Consider the following 20,900-nt stretch of genomic DNA (forward strand, 5'->3'; position numbering starts at 1 on the left):
ATGCCCAAAGTTCAGAAGAAAGAAGCTAAAAATGCAAGTCTTTGCATCCTGCAACATAAGTCTATGAGAAATCGTAGGGGGTTTTGGAAGTTTTATAACCGAGGGAAGGAAATAAAAAGTAAATGAATATGACAACATAGCTATAAAGATAGCAGACACTGAATACAACATCTACTGCAAGAGTATTCATCAAATCAAAGCTAATGTTTTAACAGGTAAAATGTTCTCATTAAATCAATAAAAGTCTCTTTCCTGAAGGAAATAAAACCATTTTTACCTTCCTAAGTTATCAAGGAAAGCTCTCTTAGCAGAAGCAAATTCTCCTAATTCTGCTATTCCACAGAGAAATCTAAAATTCTAAAGTAGTATTTTATTCCCATGAATACCTTTTTTTTTTTAGAATTTATTTTTACATTTTAAAGACAATAGTATGGTGCAAATGCAGTTGGAAGCCTTTAAGAATGGTATGTTATTATTATGCATTGTCTATAATTAATATCAATTAGAATCTATTAAATTTAATAGACTGAGTTATTCAGTTTAATTCAATTTCAATAAATTTCAATTAAGTACAATTTGTTTCTATTACTTTTATTAATTCCAGTCACTATCAATTACCTTCAATTAATTTAATTTACTGGCTATATATGTTCAGGTAATTCACTATTACTTTCAATTAGTTTCTATTCATTTCAGTGGGCTTCCTTGGCAGCTAACTGATTTCATAAAAACAAATGTGCAGCTATAATATAGTTTCTACAATACAGGACAGTCATACAAACTAATTAGCTCTGCATTCAAACTTACCATAACACAATTAGACCCCTATATGGTCTACATACAATCTGTACTCACCTCTATCTATCTTCCTCATGGGTTAGTATATCTGTAGAGAGTCTGGGATTTACAAAAAGATGTCAGAACTTTCAACTGATTCATAGATTAATTGCATCTACTTTGTACCTAGAACCTTGCTAGGTGCAGGAGGTAATACAGGTAAAGGAGACAGGCAAAGGAGAGCTCATTTAGGAGATTATAACAAGAGTTCTCACACTCAGTTTGATGTTTGATGGAAGGGTCTGGATGTGTCTTATTCACCATTGCACTCACTGCATGAACCCATTGTTTCACACCGAGTGCAGGTACTCAAAACATGAGTATTTTCTGGGGTTGTCAGTAAAGTCAGTGTTGAAGTGCAGAAGCAAAATAATCAGAACAAATTCTGGGCCCCACAGTAAGTATGAACATCCTCTCTCTATGGAAGAAAATAACTTATAAAATTATCAAATATTAATGACAGAGGAAAAATTAGAGATCTTGGAATGTAACATTTCTTCTGCAATTGAAGTTTTTCAGGCCAATTAAGTGAGGTAATGTGTATATTACATTACTAATTCTACAGTCTTACCTGTTCTACCGGGGAGCATTTGTATTTAAAAAAAAAAAAAAAAAACCAACATGTAGATTTTCATAGTTTACAGTGCACTTTAGCACCCGTTAACACATTTCATGCTCCTAAAAACCCTATGAAGAAGACACTGCAAATTTTGTCTCCTTGAGAAACAAAGTCAAATTGAGGTGAAATGGTTTGCTGAATATTGGATAACTATGAAACGGTAGAGTTCAGAGAGAGGAGCCATAATGACAGAAAAATAAAGATCCTGGGTTTTTGAGGGCCCCTTTTTAGGAACAGAGGCCCTTTACATTTGTAGCTAAACAATTCCTACACACTTACCCCTAAGATGGCGAATTCCTTTTAGTGATCCAAGCTATGCTAAGTAGGCAGTTACGTCTCTGGGAGAGACACGTAGAACAAATGACTCATTTACTGGGCCTCCTGCTTTTCTTCACTCAAGGGTTCCTTAGAAAAATGTACCTGTCTGAGTGGAAGTGACTGGACACGTGACAGTTGAATAAAGCACAGAGCATGAGTGGAACACTACACCCCACCAGGCCCGGCCTGTTGCCTGAGGAGGAGCTGACTTGGAGCAGGGTTCTTTGGCAGCAGGGCAATGCTAGAGCACAGGAAACTTGGCTTCCTCCCAGCACATCCCTGGCAGAAAACTCACTGTGAGAAAAGAGGGGAGGAATTGAAAGCTGAATCCAAATCAAGTTGCCAGAGCCCTTCGGCTAAGATGTGGGAGGTCCTGGGAAAGAAACCAGGGACTTTAATATCAAAAGGAAAATTGGCTAGAAGAAATGACAGAGCCATTGGAAATGAAACTGAAGGAATCTCAGCTTGGGACCAATCTACTGGCGGGGATCACCCTTCCCACTGTGGCTTGCTGACATCAAACATGGAGACAATGAAAGGAGTGGACCATCACAAAACCACACATTTAACAAATTGTGCCAGGAACAGTAGATAAATAGTCTATAATTACTTTGCCGTTTGAAATTGTATTTCTATAGGCCCATCCTAAGTTAATATAATAAATATTTCTCTAAATACTTCATGAATGTCTCAATTACATCCTAGGACAAATTATCTTCCCCAGGTAACTGCTTCAGGCAATTCACACACCATGATCTCTTCTTTTCCACACTGTTTCTTCATCTCGTCTCACCTTGATTCCCCACTTACCTCAATGCTACTATTAAAATCAAATGTTAAGCCTTTGAAGAAGTCTTCCTCACTTATATCAGTGAACTTTAATGCAGAAATCTTCATAAAACATGCATTGAGCTCCTAATATGTGTCAGGCATATGAGAATGAAATTGTTCATTTCCTCCAAGTAATGCAATGCTGAAATCCTAGGGAATTCTTTCACCCATTGACCTACAAATAGTGAGTTACTTTTTTGGATCTAACATTGCGCTCATAGGTTTTATACCCTATTTATAATTCTAATATTTGTACAGTATTTTACATGCATAAATTGCTTTCATATGCCATGTCTTATTTAATCATACACCAACTTGTGTATTTTTCTAAGTATATCCTGTGAATAGACTCCCCAGCTAGACATTGAAATAGAAGCTGTAGACTTTCTTTTTCTTTATACTTCAAAATTTACAGCACCTAGAAGATGCTTGATATGGACTTATTGTATATTATTATCAGCTAATTGGGGTAGTCTGGGAGAATGGATCGACAAGTATTTTTAATTCATTCAATGTTTAATAAATATTTATTAAGTATCTGTAATATACAAGGCACTGTGCTTAAACACTTTAATCATGAAAAACCTCAGTTCTCTCAAGTGATATGACATAAATCCCAGGGGTACCCCAAGTGGTAAGGATTCTCCTTCCGTTAAAAGTCTCTTTCCAGAATATTTGATGTTCTCTAAAGAGATAAATAAATGTTAGTTCGATAACTAGCTATATAAAAAGGAGTATCTATTTGCTGATGCTAATTACTCTTTCCTCAAATTCCTATCACTTTACCCATATTCTATCTGTATTTCTTTGAATTATTCCATGAATCTTTGTTTTATTTCTTTCTTTAGCAAGCTCTCTGAAAACCAGCTTTTCTTTGTTTTCCATCATCTCTTCCCCACCTATCATGATATTAGGCTCAATACATGCTAGTTTACTTATCTTGAAATACTTCTTAGAGGGGACATCCAGATTGCATTCATGATGCTTACTTCAACATGATTGCTTTAAATCACCAATATCTACCACCACATTAAGAAACTTACAGTGTTATGCAGCCAGAGCCATCTGATCCATGGTGCCTTCCACTTTTGTTAGACTCTGGATTTATCAATATAATAACTAGAGGTAGTGTCACAAAGGTCCTTATGTTACTCTCTATAACTATTCATTTTATTTTAATGTATGTTATGTTTGTTAAATTTTTGAAGGTATAAGCTTTAGATGGGTCTGCAATTATTATAGATTTTTCTTGCATAGCATGAGGAGAGTTTCCTATGCATTGTCAAAGCCAAAAAATGTGGGAGTATTCCCTGTGCCAATAAACACATTTCTGGTAAATAATAGTGAAAAAATATGACATTGATCTTCGGCCACAATACTGAACTAAATGAAATATGTCAGGGGTCCATAAATCTTGAACCTAGGAAGATCTTTTGTTCTTCAGAGAAATATAAGATGGCACCCACAATACGAAGGCAAGAAGTCAAGGCTGACAAGAAAGGAACCAGAGATGCTGAGACACCATACCAGCCTCTGGCCCAAAGGTTCAGTTACCTCAGGATTAAAACATGAGCATTGAAGCTTGGCTGCCTATGGGTAATTGTGGTCTTTCTTGTATTATTTGGTATGCAGTCAAGTTGTATTTATGTTTTTTCTCCTTTCTAACATTGACAGTCATCTTAACTGTACTAGGAACACAGTACAGGGTGCATGTCTCTGCTGGGCCTGAAGTTTTAAAGCAAAACAGTCTTCCTGAAGAATGTTCGAGAAAGTGGCAGTGGCAGCAGAAATCACAATGAGGGGACCCTAAAGAGAAAGTAGAACCAAAAGAGAAGGCTTGTTGCTGTTTATTCAGACACTCCTGCATACCTAGACTGCTCCTTGATCAAATCTTGGAGAAGAATTGTGTATGTTTGGTGAGGGAAACACCAAACCATTTATGGAAACTTCTGCTGCCTTTTAAACAAAGTCAGACGAAGTGTAATAGAAAACTGATAATAGAAGCATAGCATGCTCTTAAAGTTTTATAATTCAGTTTTGTGTGTATGTAAACCTTGTGGGGGTGGTTTGCTATAGCAGGCTCTCAGCTGGCCTCACTCCCTTCTGGCACTCTCTTCTACTCTTTCAGCAAACAGTTGGTGCAGTCATCTCCATTAACAAGGCCTTTGTCATGTCACTGCCAAAGTCATAAACTTTTATTTGGCTTTGTTTTCTACCACTTCACTTTTAAAATCTCTTAAGAGACACCTTGGGTCTTTCCTTTCATCCCATTTATCAGTTGCTTCCCAGCTCCTTATTCTTGCTCTTATTTTTTTTATTACATATGAATGTCTTCTCTCCTCTACTCTGGCTTTTTGAACTTTATGCATCATCAAAAACTGCAAAAATTTACACTTTTTTGAAGATGCTGATGACTCTACAGTCTTCCCTTCTCAGTACCATTCTTATAATCACAGATGCTAAAGCACTGGTGTCATAATATCATTATGTCAGGTTGAATTCTTTAATGAGAAGGAGATTGATGGCTGCCCCAAGAAGAGGCTTTGATTTATGTGCCTTTTGTATATTCCTCAGACCGTACCAAAGCATTAATATACAGCAGAGGTCCTCTCAGTGTTCTCTGAAATAATCTGCTTTTCTGCATCTCCAGGAAGGCAGTGGGCTATTAAGATTATGTGTGTTAGACCTAAACTCTGACATGGATCTAAAAGCATCTGTTTGATAAGGAAAGATCAGTCAGCCTGAGCCCTCACATTCACTGGATCCAAATCTCTAATTTTTAGTGACACAGACTTCTGAATATATTACAGACTAATGAAGCCCTTGATTTGCTAAATTTTCAAGAATCTGAATGCTTCATCCATCGGTATAGAGCAAAAATTTCCATACCATCCCAGATCATTGGGAGTAAGGTTAATATGAGCTTCTAGCCTTCCACACCTTGTATTCTTGGGCAAAGATTTATCTCCGATGAGCATGTCTACAAAACCCTGCACAGACTGTTCTTTTATTTTTAATTGTAGTAAAGAATCCAGAGCTTGAGAGCCCCTGGTATAGTTCAATATCATCCCATTATTCCAAATACTTCAGAAACCTCAAAACCTCTGATACTCTCAGAAGAATAATTGACCAAGAGACAAATGAAGGCAGGCTTTAACTACCTGTGGTAAGAAACCACATCAATGATAACAAAACAATTGCAGGTTATTGTAGACATAATTCAGCCTCTCCTGGTAAACTAAAAAGAGAACTGCATTTCCCCTGAAAAGAAGAAGTTCTACCAGTGTCACAGGGAAGTCCTCGTGTTGCTGGAAAGGGTTCCTGATCCAGACTCCAAAAGAGGGTGCTTGGATCTGGCACAGGACAGGATTCAGGGGGAGTCCATAGAGTAAAGTGAAAGCAAATTTATTTGACAAGTAAAGAAACAAAAGAATGGCTACTCCATAAGCAGAGCAGCAGCATGGGCCACTCAGCTGCTCATACTTATTATTACTTCTTGATTATATGCTAAACTAGGGGTGGATTATTCATGAACTTTCTGGGAAATGGGTGGGCAATTCCTGGAATTGAGGGCTCCTCTCCTTTTTAGACCATATAGTGTAACTTCTTATTGTTGCCATGGCATTTGTAAACTATCCTGGCACTGGGGGTAGTGTCTTTTAGCATGCTAATGCATTATAACTAGCCTATCATGAGCAGTGAGTATGACCGGAGGTCACTTCTGTCACCATCTTGGGTTTGGAGGGTTTTGGCAGACTTCTTTACCGCAACTGTTTTATCAATAAGGTCTTTATAACCTGTATCTTGTGCTAACCTCCTATCGCATCCTGTGACTTAGAATGCCTAACCTCCTGGAAATGCATCCCAGGAAGTCTCAGCCTTATTTTACCCATTCCCTATTCAAGATGGAGTCACTCTGGTTCAAATGCCTCTGAGATTCTCTCATCTCATTTGTAAAACAAAGAAACTTGACCCAAATGTACTTTGTTTTTCTTTTAAGTCTACCATTCTTTGTTTCTATCGTATGCTAATTATTCTGCTTTCTTCCACCCACTGCCACCAGATGCATTTTAAAAGTTATTTTTTGTTCTGCTGCTTTGTGTTCCAAGAGACAAACCCTTACCCCTCAGTATTTGGTTGGGTGTAGCCAATGATAGACCTTAGTAGGAGCTCAGAGGAAGGGAGGAAATCTAGAACTGTGGCATGTCTAGCCTGCTATCTGCCTCTTCTGGGCCATGTTTTGTGGTAGCAGCCATGTCCCTCCAAAATTACAGCTCCTAGCAGGCAGCATGTCTTCCAGAATTCTACTGTTCACAGGGCACTGGTATTTGTTTCCCCTCTTGCTCCTTCAGACCCAGGCTTGCCTATAGCTTCCTATTTTTGCCAATCTGTGGATGCCAAAATATTCCTTGTCAATTCACTTTGTTACCCGCATCTCTGTAAGTAGTTTCTTTATTACAGTCATATGAGCCATTCGAATTGGATTTGTGTTTCTTGCTGAGACCTTGACTGTCATATATGATTAGATAACATTAATAATACTTTTAAAGGAAAAACTATCAAAGTAGTATGTTATAAAATATTTGAATGGAATAGATAATTGAGAGTCTCATATTATTTCCCTAATAATGACTGAATCAGTGAACTATACAGGAGTCAAGAGACAGTCCTTTTTCTTTCTTTCCCTGGCATTCAGATAGGCCTCTGCTAGTAAGGAATTGGTGGGCAGGGGGTGGGGGTGGAGTAGCGAATATAATGTAAGATAGTCCCATAAAGTAAGGGGCATTTGATAAATAATACTGTTTGCTAATACTTCTACATAAAGTGGTGTGTTAGCTTTCTACCACTGTTGTAAAAAATTACCCCAAACTTGGCAACTTAGAATTTCTCTTAGAGTTTTGGGGCCAGAAGTACAAAATCAGTTTCACTGGGTTGAAATCAATATATTGGCAGGGCCAGGCTTCCTCTAGTTGCTTTAGGGGAGAATATCATTGTGTTGCCTTTTCCAGTTTCCGGAGCTGCTTGCCTTACATTCGCTGGCTAATGGCCCTTCCTCTATCTGCAAAGCTAGCAGTATAGCATCTTGCATCAGTGGTCATACTGTTTTCTTCTCAAACAAACTCTCCCTCTGTCTCTCTTTTATAAGAACACTTGTGATTACAGTTAGGCGCCACCTAGATAATCCAGAATAATTTGCCTATGCCAAGGTCCTTAAATTAATCACAACTACAAGGTTTTCTTTGTTATACAAGCTAATATTCACAAGTGCTAGGGATTGGTATGTAGATATATTGGGAGCTGTTATTCAGCCTATCTGCAGTGTGATGGTTAATTTTATATGTCAACTTGACTAGGCCATGAAGTGCCCAGACATTTGGTCAAACAATATTCTGGGTGTGTCTATAAGGTGTTTCTGGATGAAATTAACATTTAAGTTGGTAAACTGAATAAACAGGTTACACTTTATAATGTGAGTGGGCCCCATCCAATGAGTTCAAAACCTAAACAGAACCAAAGGGCTGGCCTTCCTGTAAGCAACCGGGAATTTCTTCTGCCTGACTGCCTGAAGCAGGCACTTTGGTTTTTTTGTTTGTTTTTGTTTTTTCTGTCTTCAGAGGAGACATTCTCTCTCTCTCTCTGTCTTTCTCTGTATGTATGTGTGCCTGTGTGTGCATGTGTGTTCATGTATCCTGTTGGTTCGATTTCTCTGAAGAACTCTGACAAATACACATAAGTGACCTTTTAACCTGTTATCTGAGTTTTCCTTCTCTCTTGATTAATGTAAACCTAGTTTGAAGATTTAGACAAAGAAGGGTCAAAATTGAACATATCATAGAAGTATAAAGAATGAATGGAACTAGAGTATGAGAAACTATATGTCAACAGCTAAAATATACACTCCAATTAAGCACATAAAAGAAGTCACTGTGAAAACTTCAGGATAAAGGTTATATGCAATGGTTTTCACCAAGCGTAATGACTAGAATTATAGTGTTAAGATTAGTTGGAAAAATCTGATGGCCATATATATATATAAGCTTCTCCTATATTCAGCTGGCTGGAAACTCAGGACAATAGCACTGGAAATAAAAGAAAGAATAAAAAAGACACATTTCTTTAAATTTCTTATGTTTATTTATTAAAAATTTTCTGTGCAAATTGGGATGTAAGTATTTCTGTATATCCCACATTAACTACTGCTCTCACTAATTATTTGGTAAATTAGTTCTCTCCCAAACCTGACTAATCATCAAAATAACCCAAGCAGCTTCATGAGCTCTTGAGTGTAGTAGGCAGAATTCTAAAGATGTCCCTTCATTATTTCTGTTCCCTGGTTATTCAATCAAATACTCATCTAGGCACTGTATAAAGGAACTCCACATTTGATAATGATAATCAGCTGATAACAAAATAGAATAGCCTGAGTTATCCAGGTGGGCCCAATATAATCTTATAAACCCTAAAGAGTAAAAGAGGAAAGCAAAAAGATGCAACAGAAGAGGAAAAGCAAAAGAGAGTTGCAACAAAAGGCAAACTCAGAGAAATTTGAGGCAAAAGAAAGATTTGATATACCATTACTGGCCTTGAAGATGGAGGGGCCATGAGCTAAGAAATCAATGAATATAGAACACTCTTATGAACTGCAAATGACCTTCAGCCAACATCAGCAAGAGAATAAGGGCCTCAGTCCCGCAACCACGTGGAACTAAATTCTGGCAACAACCTGAATCAGCTTAAAAGTGGGTTTTTCCCAGCGTCTCCTAAAGAGATCCCAGTCACAACTTTTATTTTAGTATTGTGAAGCCTGTCACAGAGAACTCAGCTCAACCAACCCAGATTTCTGAACTACAGAACTGTGAGGTAATACCTCTGTGTTATTTTAAGCTTCTAAATTTATGGTAACTTGTTAAGGCAGCAATATATAACTAATAGCCTGTGCTTCACTAAGAATTTATATTTTATGTTAGGGTATGAAAATGCCCAACAAATTTTTTTAATTTGAATATTATTTAGTTATCATCTTTGATTCAGTAGACCCCTCGCTCTGATATGAGCTGCCAATCAATGAGAATAATTTAGACTCCATACAATGGCTGAATATAGTACTGGATATAAACATGGGGAAGACTAGATATTTTAGCTTTCAGAATATTATTTTTGGTTAAGAAGAGAAAACTCAAGTACATAAAAAATTATCAAGTATTATCTGACAATATAAAAATATTGGGAAAAACCTCTATGTAAATGTTGAGATAGGTTGGCTCTTAAATGAGGTATAGATGTCACACAGGCAATGGAAAGGGAGGATACCATGTTAGAGAAAAAAAGCACAAACATTATAAATCAGAGCTGAATGTAGCCGTCAGTACATCATCTCACCTCCAGTGGAGCTGAAAGTATCTTTTGATTCATATCCTAGAGAAATTATTCCATCAAGATCTCTTCTGGAAAATCCCTGGCAGATTATCAAACTAGAAATATGCTTTTTCTGATATTTTCAACTTGTGGCTGTTTAGAAAAATGAGTGTGTGAGCACATGTGTGTGTTGATGTGAGATTATGTGTTCAAGATTATGCTAGCCTCACTGGGAAGGTGGATTGGCATGGTAAGAAAGCCCTAGGGAAATGGATGTGGTGTTTCAGCAGCTATTTATTATTAGTGATAAAACATTGTATGAAAACCCTTTCCTGTCTTTTTAAACCAGACCAAAAGAAAACAAAGTCCATATGAAAGAAGGAATTAATTTTTCAAAGCTAATTCTTAAATACATAATTTTGAACCTGGGAGGATGGTGGGAAGGTCGAACATTTTAAATGTCATCTCATTTTACTATTAACAGGAGGGAAGTTTTAGAGCTAGGAGTTATGTTTTTAAGCGTTCACAAATATAGAAAAAAATATATATAACTTTAAAAAGACATTTGCTGTTTTGAATATTGAATCGTTTTGGTGCCTCACTGCTACTTTAAAAATTCCATGTGGGCTGTATACTGCTAAGAGATTAGTCACTTCAGTGGAGAATCTTAGAACTTCCTGTTCAGGGCACCTGGGGATGAGAAAGGAGACAATGGTAGATGATACTTTTCTTATATGACTAATAAGAGTGGGATCAGAGGAATGCTAGAAAAATATTTGAAACTGTAGACCATGGGTAGAGAAAAGACTTGAAGGAAAATTATCTTAGGACTTCAATACTCCAAAAAATCATGATCAACTTCATATTTACAGTACATTTTCAGTTCATCCGGTTCCCTGTGACTTCAAAGCCATCCCTCAAGTCTAAGCTACCATCATCAATTTATTACTTGCTTAGACTGACGTGATACTCATCCCTGAATTCATTCCGTCCTCCTTCAAGCCATTTCCTAATAGCAGTCAGGAATATTACTGACCCTACTTCCCATCTAGATTATGTCTTCTAGTGTATTCTTGGAAGTACCTATATCTTTCCTTTACCTCTCTTATCACAGTTTTTAATTATACAGTCATCTGAGTCATTACCTAATATTTGCCAAAAACTTCCACACTCTAAACCCCACAATGTAGTTACTGGGTCTGTCGTTTGCTAATGTGGTTTCTTCACCTAATCCAGTGCCTGGCACTTAAAGGTACTTAGTAAATATTCATAAATAAAAAAAAATGAGGGCAGAAATGAACAAAAACAAAAGAAGATAAGTGGGCTGTCATCTATTAATGAAAATATAGTCTAATTGAGGGCCATAGGAGTGGACACTGTCCTGGTTTAGTGCGCAACTGAAAATTAAGAATGGAGAAAAATCCATTGAAAAATGTGGATGGTGAAACATTAAAAGAAAAACCAGGGATATGACTGGGCTGTTAGTGTTAGTCAATTGGCTCTCACGCCTACCTTTTATCTATAAAATCACCAAATTCACTCTGAGAAATATGTAAACCAATGCAAAAGATCCACCTAGACTATATTCCTGCTCCCCCTGAGACCCTTCTGTATGGAGCAGAAGCCAGCATGATAAAGCTTTGTTCCCTGAGTCCTAATCTGGAGAGACTCTATATGTCTTGTGCACTTAATTATGTTCGCAAAGAATGTTTATGAAATCTGACTTTTATAAAGAGGAGAAACTTAACAGCAACTCTGGTCTGAGGAACTTGATGGGACTCATCTCTACCTGGGCCAGTGCATCTATTCTTCCGTATATGACTAGAACTGAAAGAAACTCTCCACAAAGCAATGTTGTGGAGTCCTGCCTTAGAGAACATAACTTAATTTGTGTAGATTTTGGTTAAAGAGTTACAAGCGAGGAGACTTTTGATTGAGATATTACATTTAAATATGAGCTTGAAAAAAATTAAAACATCTATCTTTAGGAAGTGAACAAATAAAATTTGCATAAAGCAAAATGTACAAAAATAAAAATGTTGAAAGTGGCCACTGCACATCTCTAATTCTATCATGACCTTAATTAAAGATCTATTATAAAAACAGCACTCTGGTACTGATGAAATAACTTCAGGTGAAGTTGGCACTTTATATTGTATTCCTTTGAATATAGGTTGCAAAATCAATTGATATATAATCTGTAATCCTACAACAACCTGATAAAATAGAGTTTACCTTCATTTTACAGATGAGAAAACCAACGCTAACATCTCTGAAGTAACTTAGATAAGTCATACAACTTAGGAGTGCAAAGCTATAATGAAACCCAAGTCTTTGTATTGTAGAGCCTCCTTTGAGCATCTTTAAGTGATTTGAGATAGATTAGGCAGAAGTGTCCAAAATTTTGCCTCCTCTGGGCCATACTGGAAAAAGAATTGTCTTGGGCCACACATAAAATACATTAACAATAGTTGATGAGATGTTAAGTAACACAAAAAAATCTCATAATGTTTGAAGAAAGTTTACAAATTTGTGTTGGGCCACATTCAAAGCCACCCTGGGCCGTGGGTTGAACAAGCTTGGATTAGAGCCTCATTTGAGCATCTAAGAGATTAAAATAATGATGAGAGATGGTACAAATCCACCACTTTTCACCCACCTACACAATACATAATGTAGTCAAGGATTTTACAACCCTCACGAGAATATTCCCACAACTTTAATACTCTTCGGTGTGCAAAAGCCTATTTAGAGTCGTTTCACCATACAAATATGGAGAAGGATAATTTGTGTCCTCATAACTGGAAAGATTATCCAGCCACACTTCAGAGTTTGCTTGATCCTCATTATTTAAATTGTCCACAAAGCTTCTGCTGCCTAAATATTTTTAAATGCATTTTTGTTTTTTCCCAATGTAGAAAATTAGGAAAATAGAGAAAAGCATAAATGAAAATATATAAAACACAGTAAATTTTCTAAAATATTTAAACGTTTTTGTATACATATAGGCACACATGTATGTGTGTGTGTATATACATTTACACACGGTTTCTAAATCAAATTGGTAGATTGCACAGATGGCTCCAATTCTCCCCCTTCTGTACTCTTTTACAAAATAACTTGCAGCTCCTTCAACCAAGAAGTGGAATCTATTTCTCTATCCTTTGAACCTAGTCTTATCTTGTGAACTTTATGTAGCAAAAGGAATGTGCCAGCTCTGAGCATCAGTCTCAAAAGGCATTGCGGCTTCTACTCTCTTGCTAGGGACTGTGTCAAGTTTCCATGTAAACAGTCCTGAACCAATCTGATGAAGAGAGAGATACATGTTCTACAAGTTTCCACTGGGCTGAGAGTCAGCCAATCCCCAGAAGCAGAGCCACTCAATGATCAGCAGCTAATCACAACATGAGTGAGCCAAGCCATGATTGAAAAACAGAGCAGCTGAGCCCAATCCAAATTGCTGACCTACAAAATGATAAACTAAATTAATTTTGAAAGCCACTAAACAATAGATATTTGATACATCAATTTTGCCTTTTTCCCAAAAACTTCTTGGGGAAAAAAAAAGAATTCATTCTTCACCCTGATGTGGAAAGTATAGTGTAGTTAAGCGTCCTGAATTAGCATCAGGTGATCTGATTTAATTCTAACTCTGCCATTGACTAGAGGTGTTATTGCAAATATGTCAAATACATTATCCGAGTTTCAGTTTTTATGCCTGTAGACAAACATCATATTGCATACCCGTTCTACCTGGATGGCTTATCATAAACAAATGAGAATTTTGAAATTGTATTGTATGACTTTAAACCCATTTTTTCTTCTCCACGTTTTTGCCTTCTTATTTAGAAAAATCAATGCGTTGGACTAGATATTATTCAAGGATCATCCTTGTTCAAAATTTCTTTAACTATTATTATTGTTGATGTTGTTGCAGTTACTGGAGAATCTAATTTAAGGTTCATGCCCCGTCCACAAGCCTCTGTGAGAAACTCACAATGGAACCGTGCCTATTACAACACAGTCTCCCATAGCACAGTACCTCTTTTGGAGTCTCTAGGAGGTACCTGTGCTATGGGATATAGTTAAAACTCATAAAATGTGAAAACCTCATGTTCTAATCCACATTGAAAACCCAAAGATAAGGCAGAGTTTAGGTATAAATGTTGTGAGCAATTTCTTTTCTAGAGCAATTTTAAGAAAGAAAACTCATTAAAAAAGATTTCTCCATCTACTCTTTCATTTGTGAATCGTCTCTTTGAGTAAGGCAGAAAGTTTTGATGTATTGATCACAGGCAAAATTAAAACAACCTGGAAGATATAAAAATATGTAAAAAGAAAAATTATCATCTCTTTCCAGATCTACTGAATCATAATTACCAGATGTAAAGTCTAGAATTAGAGACTCTGTAGGTGGTTCAGGAGCAGGCAAAAACCTAAGAACTATTAAATTTGGTTTTCATTCTTTTCAGAATCAAGACGGGACAAACTACTAAGCTGGCTCTAATCACTTTCAAATTTGCAAGTTTGAGTAAACTGACTTATCTAATTGCTTTTCATTCTTAAAGATAATCTTAAGCAAATTGTTATTTTGGATGGTGAGATGAGGGATAGATGAATTTAGGCAGAACATAAAAACTGAAAAAAGTCTGAGTGAAAATTCCAGGCAGCATGAAGAGACTCAAGTCTTGGAAGGAACAAAGGCAGAGAGAGACAAAGAAAGGGTTGTAGGAAAACAATTATTTCATGTTTTTCTAGGGCTGACCCATGCTAAAAGTCTCTGGGAATCATGCTGCTTAGATTAGTATGGTTTGAAGATAATTGCTCTCCAGACATACCCCCAATTTGAGGTTCCACTAGGCTAGAAAGACTACCAAGTATAAAATACAAAGCAAACAGGAGATTCTATAACTTCTTAGCATTGTAGCTGTCCAAAGCCACAAATATCATTTCTTCTTTTCTCTGCCAGATTTGCTAGTAAGATTTCTTGGGTCAGTGGTTGAGAATATTTTTGCTTCTTGGTCTCTGACAATCTCCTTCATGAAGAGTTGAATTTACTTCTTGGCAAATAACCACCTACACTGTATGCATTGTAACTTTCATTCTAATCATTTCAGATTCAGTCCTTTAGGTTGCTATAAAACTGCTTTCTAAAGAAGGGGAGAAGAAACAAAAAGAAAATGAAAGATAGGGCGTTAGATAGATGGGATTAAACCAACATATGTTGAACGCCCATAATGTATCACCTTCACAAACATATTATCACAGTAACTCACAATAACCCAACGAGGTAAGCAGCATTTATTTCTTTGGAAATGAAAAAACTCAGTAATTGTATGAATCATTCCATACATAGATAGGATTCAAACCTGATTAAATCTGGCCCTAAAAACAGTAATTTTTTTTAACACCCTTAGAATACACATTTGGAAACAAATAACCCTGAGTGCAGCAAAAAAATTCTTATAAGTCAGCGTGCTCATGTGAATACACATACCTCTGATTCTTCAGCAGACTTGAGATGTGCTTTGAAGAGAAACTCTTGTCTAGATCAATGTTCTTGAAACCGTGAATGTTTACTTGCTAATGAATTATAACATCAATTGTGTATCAACAAACAATATTTAGTGAAATATTACCCAAAAGAGTCGAATCCAGTAAAAAAAATTCCTGAGGTATAATATAGTAAGGATAAGGGTTTTTCTTTTTCTAGAAATCTTTTTTGATTACATAGAAGTGCACATATGGGTGTATACACCAAGTGACAAGGTAAAATGTTTTCTAATGTAATTAGTCGTGAAAAACATAAGTTTGAAAGCTACTGGTCTAAACAAATAGAAGGATGCCCAGGGCGGGGAAGTTATCTCATCTCAGAGAGAGAGGCCCAGAAGGACCCTGAAAGAAAAAGAGCAACAATACAGAAAGGACTGTCAAGCCTTAGAGTTTCGTAGATTGCATTGAGTGGCTGTTCTCTTTTTTCAACTAATAAAGTCATTGAAATGCAGAGGTGAAAAGTTCCTGTAGCAAAATCATGTTGAAGTCTGCAGGTGTCGATCACCTATGAGGAACTAGGTCTTTTATTAAACTCCTATTAGATTTTTCCAATCTTATTCTGTACATGCAGGATCAACATTGATTTCTTTTTTTTTTATGAGACATTGTCCAAAAATGGATGAGGCATTTCTCATTATCTCTCCCTTGAACAACATTTATACAGGACTTGCTGAGATATATGCTCTTTATTTTCTTACTTGCTCAAAGAAAAAAAAAAATCCTACTACATTTCTCCCCCATTTGGAGCAGATAAAGCGTGACTGATTCTAGATAACAGCATCAGCTGTTCTTCTGTCTTGGCTGTTAAACTCTTACCTGTTGAAGAGGCCAAGAAAATATGTAATGAGGCTTAATATAGGGAATAAATATTGGTGTACACAGCTGGCCATTCAGAATATTGTTTTAGCCTGTGACTCACAGAAAAACAAGAAACATAAAATAGAATTTGACATGGCTGCTTCTATTATGACTTCATTTGGCCATTGACAACCATTTATTGAACCTGATGACATGAGAATTATTAATAACAGTAATACCTATTTGTGTAATGATTAAAAGACTACTTCAAAGTAAGTTTACATATCTAGCTCCTTTTCATTCTTACAACAACCCCGTTTGATTTGGGAAGTATTATATTCATTTTTATAAGTGAGAAAAATGAGGCACAGATAAGTGATTTATCCAAGAACATACAAAGTTGCAAAATTGGAACAGGATCTGTAACCCCTAAATCCTGGCCCACATTCCTCCCAACAGATAGCAATTTTTCCCTCATTAATTTTGCCTTGTAATATACTCTTCTTTTTCCCTAGCTGACCTGTTTCACAAAAATTATTTTTTTAAAGTTTATGTTTAAATAGGTTAAAAAAGGAAATGAGAGGCAGGGTGATTATTCTGTCACATCTGCTGAATGCAGTTAATTCATTGGTTTCATGAATATGAAGTGGTCTAGAGGAATATGTATCTATTTATATAACAATCACATATGCTGGGAAAATGTATGTGGTTGAAATACAGATACATTGGTTTCCATTTTAATATTGGTTTAAGTAAATTATATGTTAGGCCCCAGCCAACAAATATATCCGTTACAGTTAACTTCTCTAATTTGGTTAAAGGATCCTAGGTTTATTCAGCATTGCGTGTATATCAGGTTATGTAAAATTAATAGCTGAAGTTCATTCATATGGCTTTAATTAGGATGCATGGGTTGGGATGAAAAATAAAGCAAGAGCTCTGGCTTTGATTATAACTGTATCTGCTCCAGTATCAGTGTCTGCAATGTCAAATACATGTTGGCTTCCCTTAATACATGTTTGTCCAAAGAAACCGTGCATTGGCTTAATTTCACTTTAAAAGCTTTTATTAAAAGGTATTGTTTGTCTAAACACCAGTTTCGTTCACTTTATTTAATTACGCGAGAGTATTTTCAGAGCCCAAAATATAATTGTATACATTTTTTTGAAGTTGATGTATTACATTTCAAAGAAAATAGATTCATTTCTGTGAAAACTTCTTGGAACCTTTGTAAACATACTGTTTCCAAGTCTACGTACTCATCTTCAAACATGGCTTTGGGAGTCTTACTCATTTTCTTTCCCAGGAAAAAGAATTATTTGAGGAGAAAAGCATTTATTGCTAGGCAATAATGTTCTTCTCAGGTGGTTGCTAAACTTTCCCACCCAAACCAGGGGAAGATGTAAGTTTTATTACATTAATGACTTATTTTATACTTGCCTAAGATTTATTTAGTCCTCAAGATCAAAATAATTTTCCACCTTCTCTGTGATGTATTGTGTGGTCACTTGAGTTTTCAATGAGAGCTTTCTTGTTTTCTCCCACTGGACTGGATTGTTAACTTGGAGGTAGTAGACCATGCTCTGAATTATTTGTACATCTTCAATATTCTCAGCTCTGTGCTCTAGACAGAGCACAGCTCTTTGTAGATAAAGGTGGTGAAGGAGCTGCTGGATGAATGCAAGCCGTTCTCTCCTTAATATGAGGTATATTTGATAGCATGATCATCTAGCTCCAAGATAGGTCACAGAGGTCCCAAACAATTAATGGCATGAGGAAGCCTGAACAGACAGGCAGACAGGCATCAAGAATTCCTAGTGACTGACATCAGTAGGCAGAGGTCTTAAATGGGAGATGATAAATAGCAAAGAGTGCCACCATGGACAGCACATTTACATAAGCCCAGGATGGGTCCAGATAGGCAGCCCTGATGAAAGGGACAGGCTATGTCTGGAGTAGAGAAGAATAGTTATCATTTATCAAGTCTATACTATATGCCAGGCTCTGAGCTAAGAGCATAAGCGCTGGAGTCATACAGACCTAGGTATATAACAGCAAAGCCCACTCTGAGCTGTGTGACCTAGAGAGAACTTTTCAATCTATTTTTACCTAAGGATTTTCTTCTCTAGAGGAGCTGACGTAAATGAAATGGTTAATATCACACTTAGGACACAAGGTGAGCGATGTTACTGTCAGAATTGTTCTTGATTCTATCAATAGCTCTACAATACATAGATTATTGTCCATATTAGAGTGATCTAAAAGTTGAGGCTAAAAAAAAATAAGTAACTTATTCAAGTCCACTCAGCTAGTGAGTGGTGCCAGTGGGATCCAAATTGGCCTGATTCCCGAATATATAAAACGTATACATACAGGTAATAGGCTGAGGGTCCAGGCAAAAAGACTAAGAGTGCGTTATCTGTGATGCTGAAATGCAGAGCTCCAGCTCAGCCCAGGATTCCAGGAATGGTTAAGAATATGATCGGTTCTAGATTTTTGTGCAGTGCCCAGCTTGCCAATGGAGTTAAAGTGGCTTAACTGTGGATACTGGAAAACCTTCAGGAAAGGAAGCCAGACCACTGAATTTAAAGCTATTCAGACCCCACTCTTCCTTTCCATCATTTCTTCTTCCTTCTCTTTCTTTTCAAATCTTATTCCTTTGCTTATGGTCTAGGATTCAAACTAAGTGGCCAAGAACATATTAAGAAAAAGTGTTGTGTATCCTGGCCATCCATCCAGAGACATCCTCCTCACAAATTATCTTGGTGCCACAAACCCACCATAAAATATTCATTGCCTTTGATCCAAAAGTATTTTTGCTCTGCACACTGTCTTCTATTAAAATGAAAATGTCCCTTAGGGGAGAGAAAATCTTTTAAGCTATTATTAGTTAAACTCATGGTGGGTAGTTATTTTATGAAAATTGAGGTTAAAATTCTTCAAGAACTGAAGGACACAGAATGTGGTTCAGGAAAAACAAAGAAACCCACAGGGGAAAGAGTGACATAGATGGAGTCATTGGAGGCTGTCACATATATTTCCCTCAGTTTTAAGGTTTGTTGCTGCTTCTGTTCACATATCCTTCTCTTTTTTTCTCTTCACTCCATTCCACTACTCTCCTTCATACAACCTATGCTTTTTCTAGAGCTTAAAAAAATGAGGGTGCTGAATAAGACTGAGAAGACAAAATGGGAGAAATCAAATTTGGAGACATTAAGAACCTCACTGTATTTTGAGTTTAGAAATGTCTCAATAATTTCTGCTCTCACACTAGAGTTTAACATGGATTTTGAGGTTATGGTTCAGATTCAAGCTTTGTTATTGATCTCTGTGACCTCGAGCATATTATCCCCTTATGCCCTCTGAGCTTCAGGATTCTTACCTTAGAGTTAAGGCAATGTCGAACTCAGAGTAGTTAAAAGGATATTGACATGCTTAGCACTGTGCCTGGAGGGTACTATGTGGTCATGATGGGGCAGCTAATAATAATGAAATGCTAGTACAAAAACAATAACACCAAGACTGCATTCAATTCCATGTTGGACTTTACTTTAGATGTTGGGTATTCACTCTTCCTGACTACCATTAGACTCACTCTGTGTTCTTTAGATTCGGATAGACAGCCAGGGCCAGAGTAAACTAGAGCAAGGGATTCGGATAGACAGCCAGGGCCAGAGTAAACTAGAGCAAGGGAAAACACTATTCAGATATGAGGAGGACTGCATTAGGAAGCACATCTGATAAAAGTGTGTAACATGGTGACTATAGTTAAAATACTATATTATATATTATTGTATACTAGAAACTTGCTAAAGGGTTGGCTCTTAAAGCGTTCTTATCAAAATAAAAATAAAGAGTAACATGAGGTTGTAGATGTGTTAATTCACTTGATTGTGGTAATCATTTCACAATGTATATGTATATCAAAACATCACATTCTACACTTTAACTATCTACAATTTTATTGGTAAATTTTGCCTTAAGAAAAAAAAAGCCAGGTGCAATAGCTCACATCCACAATCCTAGCATTTTGGGAGGCTGAGGCAGGTGGATTGATTGAGCCCAGGAGTTTAAGACCAGCCTGAGCAACATTGTGAAACCTCGTCTTTATTTTAACAAAATGCAAAAATTATCTGCGCGTAGTGGTGCATGCCTGCAGTCCCAGCTACTCGGGATGCTGAGGTGGGAGGATCCTGAGCCTAGGAGGTCTACAGTGAGCTATGATAACACCATTGAACTCCAACCTGGGTGACAGAGCAAAACTCTGCCTCAAAAAATAAAATAAAATAAACCCCTTCATCTGTAAAATGGGACTACAAAAACCCACCTGTGTAAAGTAGATTGTATGCCTTCCAAAAGAGAATTGCCTAAGTCTGCTCCTCAGAGAATGAGACCAGAAGAACTTGTAAATAAATTTTATTATAGCAGGTGCTGTCCACAAATAGATGAAAATTAACTATCACATGGAAATAGCTATTACCTCATTTAATTAATCGGAGATCTGCCTCTAAACTATTTAGATTATTCCTAAATACTAAGAAATAATTTGTAAAATAAAATTCAAAAACAGCTATAAGCAGCTCGATAA

This window comes from Pongo pygmaeus, chromosome 17, assembly GCF_028885625.2.
Source record: "Pongo pygmaeus isolate AG05252 chromosome 17, NHGRI_mPonPyg2-v2.0_pri, whole genome shotgun sequence".
Taxonomy (NCBI): domain Eukaryota; kingdom Metazoa; phylum Chordata; class Mammalia; order Primates; family Hominidae; genus Pongo; species Pongo pygmaeus.